The sequence below is a fragment of the Artemia sp. Qi Xiang Cuo genome, chromosome 7 (assembly GCF_049724085.1).
Source record: "Artemia sp. Qi Xiang Cuo chromosome 7, ASM4972408v1, whole genome shotgun sequence".
Taxonomy (NCBI): Eukaryota; Metazoa; Arthropoda; class Branchiopoda; order Anostraca; family Artemiidae; genus Artemia; species Artemia sp. Qi Xiang Cuo.
The window spans coordinates 75,811,553-75,826,157 of NC_142800.1; the positions used below are offsets into that span (position 1 = coordinate 75,811,553).

General features: G+C 37.0%; 1 protein-coding gene across 4 annotated transcripts in view; it reads left to right on the forward strand.

The window, feature by feature from the left end:
- Positions 1–5,830: 5,830 nt before the first annotated feature.
- Positions 5,831–14,605, forward strand: part of LOC148950691 (coiled-coil domain-containing protein 97) — a 54,036-nt gene continuing 45,261 nt past the window's right edge. The window contains exons 1-2 of one of the 4 annotated variants that reach the window (XM_089091713.1): positions 5,918–5,963; positions 10,166–10,251. The gene's annotated coding sequence lies outside the window, so the exon portion shown is untranslated. Of the gene's footprint in view, positions 5,851–5,899; positions 5,975–10,165; positions 10,252–14,605 lie in introns of those variants that run through there. The other 3 variants (XM_089091715.1, XM_089091712.1, XM_089091714.1) reach the window with 3 other exon arrangements.

Genomic DNA, 14,605 nt, shown 5'->3' on the forward strand with positions numbered 1-14,605 from the left:
AGCGTCTGTAAGAAAAGGCCGTTCTTTTTGTGCGCTGTGTCACGAAGCTTTGAGGGACAGGGGTGCCAAAAACATTGTGGTTTCTGTTTATACTGTAATTACAGCAGAGAGGGATGTCCAGGAATTCATATTCTGGATGGACAATTGTTCCAGTCAGAATAAGAACTGGCTGCCTTATGCTTCTCTTGTGATGATGGTCAACACAGAAGAAGGGCCCAAGAGGATAACGTTAAAGTATCTGACAAAAGGGTACATGCACAATGCAGCAGATGGCATACACGGCAACATTGAAACGAAAATTACAAAAAAGGGGAAATGCTATGACTTTCCTGACTTTGTTGAGTATGTTGCAAACTGCAGGAAGGGAGTTTCTGCAGTAGAGTTGAAGGAATTCAGGGATTGGAAATCCAAGAAAAGAATCCCTGGTAAAAAGAATTCACCCCTACCAAAGTTAAAAGTCAACTGTTGCAGCTACCTTTCAAAAGGGGTTCCGCGGCATGAAATTCCTCCAAGATTTTGACGGAGAGCAAAAGTAATGCTTGTTTCATCAGAAGAAATTCAATATCAAGCAGCTTCCCGAGCCCAATTCTGTTCCAAGGGGTGTTCAAACCCAGGAAAAAGTTTCAATTGTTAACAAACTGTGTCTGATGATGCCGGCAAATCGAAGGAAATTTTGGCAGGATCTTCCGGCTTCCGATGAAAACCTAGATATCTTCGAGGATGAAGACGACCCATATGAAGAATAAACCTCTCTGATAAGCTATGGGTTCAGTTCTCCTTTCTTTTTATTCGAAGTAGCAGTTCATCTTCATTCTTACTTGAAGATCTATTTTAAAACAAAATTTGGTGTAGATACTAGGTTTAAGCGGTGGAATACTCAGTTTATTAGCAAAAAAACCTCTGCCAAAACCTAAAATCTACATTTACTGAAGTTTAAAAAAAAATAATGTGAAAACAAATGCTTCTACCTACTAAGCCGACTCCAGAATACCTATTGACGAAGCTATGTATCGTCATCAGCTATTCCAGCTTAGAAAATGAAAAAAATCACTACCGTATTTTACGATTTGCTCGGAAACTTGAAAATGTAGATACTTGGTTTTGGCAGAGGACAGCCGAATAGCACTGCCCATTTAAAGGGTGAAGTGGGCGCAATGGATTATTCGTTTTTAGTTTTTTTTTGTATTTTCACCAAGAAACTTCATATGAAAGGAAAGATCTTAAAACTTCGGAAGCAGCTCATTTGATTGTGTATTTAAAATTCTAGTACTCTTTTTAAGAGTCTGAAATGATTGGAGGGAAACAAGCCTCCCTTCCTTGCCTCTTTTCATGAAAAAACATCCGATCAAAATTTTGAGATAGCCATTTTGTTCTACACAGTTGAAAGCACAGTTTATAGAATTATCCAGTAAGTTTATCGCAGATCATTTCTGGTCTTCATTTCAGTACGAACAAAAAGCTCCTCCCACTTATTTCTACATTAGCAGGTTAGTCTGTTTCCGTCAATCAATGAGAAATGGTAACAAAGTGCATTATTCGTAATAGCGGGTTTCCACTTGTTTCGTGTCCAAGAGAAATCTGTCTTGTCTACCCGTGAAAAGATCTAATGCCGCTTATGTTTATATCTGCAAAAACGTTCTCCGGAGCACTCGTACCTTGGTCCGGGTTTTATAATGGGTGAGATAGGGTATGATCATACTGCTAATTCTATAAACTGTGGTTGAAAGGTTCAATGAGAATACCCCCGGGGGTTCCCCTCCAAATCCCTCAGGACAAGGGGCGTAAGCTATGCATTTTCCCCTTTGTTGATTTTTAGCATTTGTTATGGGGGAAAAAGGGGCAAGTTTAATCTTTGGTGTCCAAAAAGGCCATCGGCATTCAGGTCAAGCTTTTAGGGAGCGTTGAGGGGAGTATTAAACTAGATCGAAATACACTGTGTCCACACAGGTTGTCAAAAGAGCCTATTTCAGAATTTGCTTAGCGTATTAAGTTGGAACTTTGAGGGAATAATGAAGGGGATTATCAATTGACTTAAATGCAATATCTAGTTACTACTACTACTAGTAATAGTGGATGTGGTGGTAGTCATAGTAGCAGCAGTAGTAAAAGTAATAGTAACATGAACATATTGCCGTTTGGTCTATCGATCACCCCTCCCCCCTTATCTTTCCCTGAAAGTTCCATCTTAATACCCTAACTCGTTCCTGAGATACGCCTCAAATGTTGAAAAGTGATCCAAATGCTGTCAAGCCACTAAGAGTGCAAGAATGTCAAGCCGCAAATGTCAAGACCACCAATGTGCGAGATCAAGAAATTAAGGTTGAGATTAGTAATACAGAATTTTTTAGCATGTTAGAGTCCTTCTGCAACAAAGGAGAGTCTTTGAATAACGAAGGACACATTTCGTTTCTAAGATATGCTTTAAGAAAGAACCTGGTTAATACGTTGGATATCTGACTCAATGATTCCTTCTAACAACCACTTGTGTGTGGTAGTCTCTTTTGCCTGATTCATTTTGATTCTATCTAAATTTATATTCTTCATCACCTAGTTCTTATAATGATACCGGCAGTGCCTAATTCACTCAACAAGCTACTCATAAGCCAGGTATTTGTAATTCATGTACTGATCAGCTTGCCTTGAACACAATTCTGTTTTGTGTACGATGTTTATATATTGAAGATCAGAACAATCACAAAAGATGAGTGTCTCCTACCAATAATTCCTCAGCTGACACTTTTTATGGTATAGCTTGTCATTACAAAGTCAAGATCGGCAAGCTGGTTAAGCTGGAATAGATAATTCTTGGGAATGTTTCCCTTCAGTTCTTCTAGGGACTGGAATTTCGACAATGAAACATGAACGTGTTAAATTGACCTCACTAGATCATAGTGGAGACGGTATGAATTTGATGCAGTATGAAAAGCAAAATGCTCTCAACATCAATCAACTCACTGGGAAAGCTACTATGGATTAATCTAGGTTCATTTTTGCTCTGCATAAAATTAGAATAACGGTTGCCAGATGCAACTAAGGGTCTCTATATCGTCGAAACATAAATTTACTGTGTCCTCATTCCGTTTTAGGAATTCTAATGGTCCCCTTTACAATTGACGCAGTATAGAACGACGATAAAATTATATTCTTCAGAGAGGTTGAAAAGATGTTCAGGTTTTTCCCTTTTCCAAAACTCCGACTTTATTGTCAACTGGGTTACAAAGTAAATTTGGAAACCACTTTGCCATATGTTTCCCATCGTAATTCTGGCTGGTGTTCATCGGATCAACAGTAAGCTCAACTTGTGCCGACGCAGCTTATACCTTCATTTCTTCCGCAATACAAACTTTCTTGAAGCCTTTTACGTGGCCCATCACGTCAGTGACAATATTTTCAACCTTGATTTCCTTTTTTAGCTTATGAAGCCTCAAGACCTTGAAGATAGTGTGAAATGCCTTTTCCTGGACTTGGACAGAGTTTCTCAGAAGAAAGGGATATTTAAAAAGAGAATATCAGTTTTCAATCCGTCAGTTGCAACGTAGCAGGTGTGCCTTACAAGAGCTTCATTTGCCAGAAGAATAGAACCACTCTTGAACTCTTTCTGAAGAATTTCAGATTTAACCATTAACTTAAAGCTTTCTAATTTTTTAAGTCCATGAGTATGTGTGATTTGGCAATTTAAGCTTAGTCCAACAGCACACCCAATATTCGGTTGCGATGTTAATATCGTCTCATTAGGAATAATATCGAGCCTGAAACTCATTATTACAGGCAAAGCAAGAAAGTGTTCTAAAGCTCTTCTTCACTAAGTCAGTGACCTCGATTTTTGAATAATTCGGAGTTCTGGAATTTCTGGAAGCCACTAAGAGCCTCGGGCCGCCAATGAGCAAGATCAAGTGGCCACGACCGAAGTCACAAATATCGAATCGTTTAACATGAAAGAGTCCCACTCCCACATCGGAGAGTCTTTGAATAACGAAAGACCCACTTCGCTTCTGAGAGATAAATTGAGAGATAGCTTGGTTGATGCATATGATATCTAATGATTTCTTCATATAACTGCTTGTCTCTTTATAAAATTCAAAGGGTCCCTGAAATTTTTCGGTAGTGGCTTGCTTGATATTTAAGGTAAAATATGACCGGTCGGAACTACCTACGTACTTTCGTTCGAATAATTTTTTCCCTGTGCAACATGCCCATTCTTATGAAACCCGTCATAAATGGAACATTCAGCACCTAAAATTAAGCACAGAGAGATCACGGTTCTCGCCCTTATTTTCAATCACGGGTTCATGGTGTCTTCATCTACCATTTATTGATTGCAGCAAATCTCTTTCAAATATAAAAAAGCAACTTCATTCTATCCATATAAATAATTTTAAGAATTAATAATATATTGAAAATCTGGGTACATTTGATAATTTTGTTTTTTTGGATGTTTTGCCCTGTGAGATGCCGGTCATCGGTTACCCTTATTCGCCCGTTGGTTTTTTTTTTTTTTTTTTTATTGGTTTTTTCGGTGGATGTTTTCCCGGTGTAGGTGGGTTTGTGGGGTGGGTGCGCGTGTTTTTGTGAGTCATGGAATAACTCTAATTTATTTTTTTGTTGTCAAACAGGTTTATTCCGATTAATGTACCGGGTTTTTGTCATTCGACCTTGTGTCTCCGTCGTTTACCCTGTATTTATGTCTATTTTGTACAGATATTTTAAAATTAAACCTTGAACCTTGAACCTTGAATGCTAAGCCAAGAAGAAGCTAAGCAGGAGGTAAATAAATCTTTGCCTCAATTCTTCTCTCGGGAATCTATACTCAAAAACTGAAATAATACAAACTTGAGAGGCTTAGATCGGCTGAATTTGAAAAGAAGCATGGAGCGAGCTTTGATCCATTAGCCGATCCATTAGGTAACTTTGATACAGGTCCCACAAGTTTCAAAATCCGTCCATTATCTCGTAAGAAAGATTAAGTCAAACATATATTTTGGGGTGATATGCCATCAACTGCTTAAATAGCTCCATTGGCAGACTTTGAGCAGGCCACTTCCTAAAGACTTTGGGCGTCCCTGTCTTGTTTTTACTGCTTGACTAGTGAGAAACCTTTCTTTATTTCTGTAAATTTCCTTGGCGTACAGTTGTTTTCCCTTATTGGTTTCTTAGAATGATTATTTATGTCCTGTGTACTTGTATAAGCTCATTAGACGACCAGTTACGTCTTAATCAAACTTAGAATGGACATAGGCAAACTAGAAGGAAATTTCACGCATAGAGCAACTTAAACTTTTGTGTGAAAGATCAAAAGCTAGTAAGATCCTAGTGAAAGAAACAAACACGGTTCCTTATCTGAAACCCCCCCCCCCCCCCCCAATTCAATTTTAGGTTCGTATTGTTTCGAATTTGTTTAAATCTCCACCTCTAGAGCTTTTGATGATATACGGCTTATACGGGATAGTCATCTAGTAATTCTGATAAACTACAAAATTTGAAATTAGCTGGTTATTTTACTTTTGTAAAATTACCAAATTAAAACTTCGATTTCTTAGTTAATTACATTATTTTACGGTGTTGCTTTTTTTTACATAACGACAAAAAGGCTGATTTTCTGAGGCTGGAATCATTAATTTTTGTTTTTCTGATCGGCTGACATCCAAAGGAATCCAAGTGTGGTAATAATCTGTTTTTCTTATTACGCGTATGTTAAGGTCTTGAAGACTAGAAATACACATTATAAAATTAATTAATTCCTTATTATTCATATGCTTCAAGCCCTGAAAAACATCTTGTGTATTTGGCTAAGAGGTTTTAGTCATGAGTTCCCACTTGAGAAATGGCTAAAATTCACGAAAACTACCAGTTGTAAGACTTAATTTTTTACTGAGAATGCTGTTGGTTGTTGATTACAATTCAAAAATTTAAAACGTGAAAATTACTTATATCGACATCAACTAGGCTTATTCTGTGGAGTACAAGTATGGTTTCTGTGTGTTGAGTTTCTTTCAAAATTCTAGTGTATAATAGCCAAATTGTAGTCTAGGAGCTTCTTTTTATCCTGGACAATAGTTCAGTTAGGTGACTGAAACTTTCAGGAATGAATCCAGGGGGCTAAAATGTGCACTGGGAGGGTATTACTAAGCTACTATGTCTACAATTTCCTTTTTCATATAGAATAGAAAGCTGCATACATGGCAGGTCTGTACTGTATTTTATCTTAATTTTAAGTTTGAGTTTTTTTCATTGGCTTTGATTTTTGAAAATTCAGTAATAGTTTAGAATAGTGGCTCTCTGGTCAATATATACCAAATCATATTATTGAGTTTCAAATAAAGTGAATACACTATTTGATGCCTTTTTTATGCTGATTACAAATATAGGCTAATAAGCATTTCTATCAGAAATGAATTTCAGCCCCCCCCCCCGATATAGGCGATACCGAACCAGAACCTGAATTGGCATATATAGGGGGGGGGGGGCTAAAATTAATTTAGGATAGAAATGATTATTATATTCGTAATCAGCATAAAAAAAAGGCATCAAATGGTGTATTCACTTTAGTCCTAACTCAATAATATGATTTGGTATATATTGACCGGCTCTCCAGTAGGAGACATAGCCTATTAGAATAAAAAGGGAGACAGTAAAGTTCTACAAAATCATATTATTGAGTTAGGACTAAAGTGAATACACCATTTGATGCCTTTTTTATGCTGATTACGAATATAATAAGCATTTATATAATGAATTTCAGCCCCCCCCCCCAATATATGCCAATTCCGGGGTCATTTCGTTAGAGCCTATTGCGGGGGGGGGGGGCTGAAATTCAATTCCAAAATAAATTCTTATTATGTTCTTAATAAGCATAAAAAAAGGCATCGAATAGTGTATAAACTTAATTACTAAATCAATAATATGATTTCGTAGAACTTTACCAGAGAGACATTTTTAAATTGTTAATTTTTATGCTATTTTTCATAATTTCTAGGCTATTGCATTTTTGACAATTTGTCCCAAGCCCTACCCCTCTATATAACACTAGACTGTATACAGAACAAATACAAAGTTAAAATGGTAGCCTACTGTTAAATTTGATAAATTTTTCAACCAACTCACTAATGATATTGTTAAGAAATAGACATATTCCTAGGCCTACTTTTAGAATCAGAATTTCATCCTAGCCTAAATCCAAATATAACATTCATTTGCAGCAGAAATGAACTTTACCCCCAATCTCCCCCTAATGTTCAAATATATACTCTGAACTATAAATAGGCCCATACAGTTCTCTGTAAGCCACTTCTTCAAATTAATAGTTTGTCATAGTAATAGAATATTCATTGCATATAGCCTATACAATTCAGGGTATATATTTGCATATTAGGGGGTGGATTTATAGTTTGTTTGGATACAAATCAATATTGTATTTGGATTCAGGATAAAATTGCAATTCTGAAAGTATATCTATTTCCTTAGATAACTCATTAGTGAGTTAATTTATGCTTTTTTTCAACATTATGGTTATTATTTTGATAATACATCCCCCCCCCCCTGATAGACACATACATGACCCCAATAATATGTTTCTTGTTATTTCTATTGATTGATCTATTGTAAAACTTGATACTATGTGTAGACTTGAGATATCCAATTTAGCCTGAATAATTTGGGTGAATGTTAGATAAAAAAAAAATACTATTTTAAATGTTAAAAATGAGAATAGTAATAGCCTAGAAGGAAACATGATTATCTGATTAATGTGAATATACTGTATATTTCAAAGTAAGAATTTCATCATCTTTTGTGTTAGTTTTTGTATAACCTTGGGCTATATAAGACCATTAGTAGGGGGTGAGGGCTGGGGTTTAGTTTGAAAAAAATTGAAACAGACTATAAGAAAAGCATAAGATTAGCAATATTAAAACATCTATTTTTGTTCTTGCATGTGCCCTTAGGAAGAGCTCCTATCCTAAAGCCTTACCAAAAATGCTAAACCTTGTTTTTCAGTAAAATTTCAAGCCCCTGCAAGGTTTTTTTTCCTGAATTTATAAAATAGACTTACAGGTCTTTATAACCTTATGAATTAGTATTAAGCAAAGGTATAAGGCTCAAAGCACTTTTTTTGTGCTGAATTAGAACAGAGGATCTATGTTGCAAGGTTTCATTTTTATAACACAGAGATTGTTAAAGGTCATCAAAGCCCTCTGGAGGGAAAAGAAGTAGAGGTGAGTGCTTCAAAATATCTTCCTAGGATATCAATAAGGTTCTGGATCCATTTCTGGGAGTCTTATTCACCTAACTCACCTACCTTCCAAAGATAGTAAAAAGCCCCTAAACTAGAATTGGGCCATCAAATTTCAGCTTTAGTAGTTTTTACTATCTCCATCCTTTCTCTCGGGTTAATGATGACTTTTGATGATTTGCAATTGCTGTGTGTCTTGTGGTAATAATACAAATAAAATTTTGTGGATGATTTCCTTTCTTTAACAAAATACTATAGGCCTTTTCTGGTGAACCATCTTGTTCATGAACAGTGCTGACCAAAAATCACAATAACAGATTTGTTGACTGACAAAACTTGTTTTTCCTATCTAAAATTGTAAAAACAAAATTAATGATGCCTGATTTAAAAGAATAACAGGCCTAATCAGTGCTTAGGCCACTTATCTCCTTACTTTACCTTAAATTCCAGTATGGAGGCATAGAAGGAATACTCCTTATGGTATACCTCCCAGTCGTGATTTCAAAGTTTGGTTGAGGACTCTATGACATTCCAGTGCTGACTTGAATGACTCCAGGGATTGAAATTGGATAGCTTTATTGCCTAAGCTCTGAAGCAGGACAACAGAAGAATTGTTAGCCTTCTCTGTAGCTGGTAACTTGTTTGGAAATTCTCTGGAAGTTTCCCCTGATTTGCTCATTAGGGTTAATAGGAGTAGGCTAAAAGTTAGACTGGCTTTTAGGTGCTGAAATGCTGTGATGACATTGCCTCTTTCTCTACAATAAGTAGAGTTGGAATTTTTAATGCTATAAGCATTTCATTGTAAGGAAGGCTCTAAGCTTGTAAGACATTTTGATGGCATGCTGCTGGACACTTTTAACAGCTATTTATCTCTCTTGCATTGAGGGGAGGCCAGTGTCATGCCAACCTCAAATGCTCGACATACCTTGTTTTTTTTATGATATTTACCTTTTTTATGAAATTTGGGTTGTGGGTGTCAAATATTCTTTTGATGATCTCAGTACATCTCCTTTCATTTACAACTACTGAGAGAGTATGTTGATGGAACTTCAGCTGAGAGTCAATTCTGACTTCAAGGTCATACTCCTTGTCTGTTGGTATTAGTTTAGAGTGGCCGCTATATCCAGGATTGAGCAGGGAGTAGTGTTGCTTACAGTTATTATCCCAAGGTAGAGTACCTTACATTTTTCAGTATTGTACTCTAGCAGCCACTTTTCTGATCACTGTGCTTGGCTTTCAAGGTGTTCCTGCATGAAGGCTCACTTTGGAAGTATCAGCTGCCCTTGGCAGTTTAGAGTTTATTGCTGGCATTCTGATTTAAGCTTCATTCTCTGATGTTGAACCTTGTCAAATGCCTTAGCCTGGTCTAGAAGAAAAGATGAACTTGGATTGGTTATCTCATTCTTAAGAGCTTTTTACTTTGCCAAGACCCCACCTCCCCCAGTGACAGATAAGTACACACTGTATTATAAAATCTTCTAACTATAGGCTATTTCACTAATGCAAACCATTGTAATATCCAATTTATATACATCTTACCATCAGATATAAGAATCATCAATTGATTGTTACAAATGTTTGCTATTGAATAAATATAGTAGTACTGTTCAATTTATAGTGCAATGTATGGATATATTTATCCATCAGGGGCAGTGGTAAGTTTACAGAGAAGCAGTGCACATTTGGGAATGATAGAAGTAAGTATTTGTGTTTGTTTTGAAGTTTTTGCCAGTTTTTTAAGGGTTACCTTCAAATATAGTAATACCATATATTCCTATATAGTCATAAAATATCATATAGTAATACTATATATAGTGCCATGTACAGTTATATTTAGCCATCAGGGGCAAGAGTGGCTTAAAAACAAGGAGTGCAGTTTTAGGAATGCAATAAGTAAGTATTCATGATTGTTTTAAAGTTTTTATCTGGATATTTTAGGGTTGCCTTCAAATATATATCTGGTCACACCCCAAAATACAAGTTCAAGAGTGGAATTTCTGCTAACTGATGACATTTATTTTGAGGTAATTTGAAATTACATGATAGTATTTCAAATGTAAAAAAAAAAATCCAAATTCTTTGTAACATAAATTCTGAACTATTTTATGTTTCATGATTTTTAGTAGACTGTAAGATAGCCGACTTTTTATAACCAACTAATAGCCTACTATAGTTATAGTAGAAGTAACTCTGACAATCCTATAAATAGAAATATTTTGAAGGTATTGAAGTTATAATTTTTTAGTAAAGTGTTTTTTCAAGAAGGAATTACAAAACTATACGAAAGGAATTAGAGACTAATACAATAGTTTATAGCAAGCCAGAGAAATGGTATAGATATGTGCAGAAAATTTAGCAACTGCTTAATACTAAAGAACAAAAACTCATGACTGCTATTACTTTTGACTGTGACCACTTTGCAACTGCAACTGCTTGTGACTGTGACTACTTGGACTGTAAGTACAACTACTACTTGTGACTGCTTATGATTTTGACTACTTGTGATTGCAACTACTTCTACTACTGCAGTTGTGATTGTTACTGCTACTGCTAAGCAAATCAAAACAGTTCAATTGCATTCAGGTTGTCAAAATGATACATTGATGCAATATCTGAGTAACAGATTAGGATATCAAGTTGAAACTTCCAGGGAAAGTTAAGGGAGATGTGACACAAAGATTACCCATAATACCTGAGTGACTCTGAATATGCTTTATATCTGTCACTATACCTCTAGAAGCAAGTGTTTTCAACTTTTCAGTCTTAGTTCAACTTTCCCCTTAATATTCTTTTAAGTTTCACCTCTATACCCTTTGTCTTAGTAGTACTAGTACCATAGTAGTAGTAGAAGTAGTCACAGTAGTTGTATGCACATATTTTCTTTTGGTCAGTTGGAGACCCCCCTCATCATGCCCTGGAAGTTTCAGCTTGAATGCTATGCAGTTCCTAAGATATTGCTGATATGTCCTTTTGACAATCTGTATGCACAAATTATTTTTTTGATTTTGTCATTTTTTTCAAAATTTTCACCTCGAGAACCATGGTGCATGCAGCTTGGATCCCCTCTTGTTGCCTCAAAATGCTTGCCTTTCATTAGTGTTTTCAGGCAAGGAAACAAAAAAAAGTCTGGGAGGGGGCCACATCTGGGCTGTAGGGTGGCTGCAGAGGTGTTGGAATACCAGCCTTGGTCAGGTACCTGTTCATGAGAAACGGTGGTGTGAGCTGGGGCATTGTGGTGGTGCAACGTCCAGTCAGCTGTAATTTCTTGTCAGGCCCAATTGACCCTTTGTTTGAGTCTCTTGAGCACTTTCACATAAAACTTGACATTGATGGTTTGTCCAGGAGGAACAAATTCATGGTAGATTATGCCTTTGATGTCAAAAAAGACAGTGAGCATCGTTTTCACTTTAGATTTGCTCATTCTTGGCTTTTTGGGCAAGGAGACACTGATGTGTGCCACTCGGAAGATTGCCTCTTTGTCTAGGGATCATACTCAAAGATCCAGGACTTGTCACCTGGATTACGTTATTCAAAATGGGGTCACTTTCACACATGTTCAAACTTTGTTGACACACTTCCACTCACCACAATTTCTGGTCATCAGTGACCACTTTTGGGACCATCATCATGCACACTTTGTGCATGATCAAATGCACTGTCACAATGTCATGAACAACAGGTTTTGGTAAATTTAACATTTGGGCAATTCAACAAATACTTAGCTGACAGTCTGAGTTCAAAACTCAGACATTGTTGGTGTTTGTCAAAGTTGAAGGTCTTCCAGCATGGTCTTCATCAGCGACATCTTTCCGACCCTCCATAAATGCCTGGTGCCACCAAAACACACCACTTCTTGCTAAAGCAACATCTGGGTCTGCCGGCTTGATCATATCAAACGTCTCTGTTGCAGATTTACCGAGTTTTCACATAATTCAATTGCGTATCTCTGCTCTTACAAACGCTGCATTTTCGGCTTGTATCACTCACAGAAACACGTCACGCAAATATGCCTGTCCTGACTCTCCAGGTGCATGGAGACAACTGACCAGCCGCTCAGGAACGCCCTCTACCAAATCCAGTCAACACACACAGGCTCCAAAGTACATGTCGTGGTGGAAGTAAGTCAGTTCTATTACTTTCTGGACAAACCCTGTATTGCCATTTTGATCAATCAATCATTCCCCTCATAGAAAGTTTCACCCTTAAAACTTTTGATTCCTTCAAAAGAAGGTTCAACCATCATCTAAAACTTCATGATGGAACAATGCAAAAGATTAGTGGCAAATCATGTACTTAAATGTACCTGGCACAGTGAATTTAGGAATAAAAGAAAAAATTACCTACTTGAGTTTACTAAGGTTACTTTAAGAAATGTCCATGACAGGTTTACTCAATATTATGTTATCAAGTAGATGCTAAAAAATATAGAAGGCCCCTAAATTGTACTGAAACCAAAAGGGAAAAGGACTGGAACATCTGAGGCAATGCTCTAGTGTTGCCTGTATTAAAAAACCATAAGCATTCAATGTATTTTTTTCCCAAGGCGATTATTTATGGAAGGGGTGGGTGAAGGGGGCTAATTCGATTGGAAATTGGAAAGTCTAGTGCACCTTTTAAGAGCCTAAAGGGATTGAAGGTCAGAAAGCCCCTCCTCTCTTGCCCTCATTTGTACCAACCCCCTCCCATAACTTTCAAAGACCTCCAGTCAAAATCTTGAGATAGCCATTTTGTTCAAATTAGTAGAAAGTTTCAGTAAATCAGTCTCTGTATGTGACATGACCCCCACAGAACTAGGCTAGGACAAGGGTCATAAATAATGCAAATTGGTAATTATTTAGACTTATACTTTTCATAGGCAGCACAATAGAGCTAAGTAAAGAACAATGTTGGTATAATGTATTATTTTAAAAAAATGTCTTTTAGACCCGGCACTTTGTATTGAAGGAGTTGTTGTAGAAACTTCGAAAAGGGATCATTTCATTGGAAATTAGAACGGCTTGTGCCCTTTTTAGCAGCCGAAAGTGATTGGAAGGCAACTAACACCCCTCTCACACCCAACATTTCCCCAGACACGTCCAATAAAAAGCCATTTTTTTCAACATAGTTGAAAGGTCCAGATATTATGTCTTTGAGGATGACACTCCCCCCACAGCCCTCAGGGCAAAGGTTGTAAGTTATGCCCTGGGGGCATATAAATTTTTTATAGAAAGCGTTGTAGTAGAAACTTCAAAAATGGTTCAATATGTTAGAAGCAGGTAAAGTTGTTTAGTTGAAAATTTCAGGGCATATTGAGAAGTATTTTGAACTAAATCAGCTGCCGCTATTTTCATCCAAGATGTCAAGTGGGTGTATTTGCAGTATCTCAGCAAAGGATTAGTGTATTAAGTTTAGACCTTGAGGCATGTTGAGAAGTGCTAAATCAAAAGATGCTATGTGTATCCAGGCGTCAAAGTGCACAACTGCAAAACCTCAAAACAGAAGAATGGGGAACTAAAGGAGGTGAATGGAGAACTGAATAAAAAGTCGTGTGTGCTATACCTCAGGAACGCCTAAGGGTCAGGGCAGGATTTCAAGCTTTGAGGCTTCTAGGCCCAAGCATTTTGGCCACTCCGTTTTCGCAAGGTTTTTGGGGAAATCCCCGAAAATTTGGGGATATTGGAAGTACTGAACAGAACACAACTGATGAGCCAAAAGCAATGATAGAGAAAGGCGATATTGAACTCTCAGTTGCCATTCTTGGGGAATTCCTGTGTGGTTTTAAAATCATTTTATATTGAATAGGCAGCATGGCGGTGTTCATGCTGCAAAAATCATTCAGGGGTAATTTATTGCGCCCTCTGCCATTGTGCCCCCCTAGGCCCGGCCCCTTTGGCAAATCCTGGCCTGCTAAGGGTGTTATGTTGAAACTTTTAGGGTATGTTGAGGAGGATGTTGAATTGAATCTTTAGCACTATTTACATCCAGGTTGTGAAAGTGACCATATTGGAAGAAATCGTAATATTAACCAGTATTTAAGGGTGTGCTGACCCAGATGGTGCTTTAGCAAGAAGTGGTGTGTTTTGGTGGCACCAGTCCTTTCTGGAGGGTCGGAAAGAGGTCGCCAAACGAACAGAAATTACAATAAATAACCGAGTCAAAATCAAAACGAGCAGAAATTAACATAAGTTGGGCTCAAAACCCCTATGCCTTCCCAAGGCCAGAACATAATTTGCACTTTACTGAAAAAAATATAAATGTTTTTACTTTTATAACTTTTAACATTTTGATTACTAAATATCACTATTTGTATATTAAACTGACAATGTACATTCATTTGTGTTTTTTTTTCAGTAAAGTGCAAATTATGTTCTGGCCTTGGGAAGGCATAGGGATTTTGAG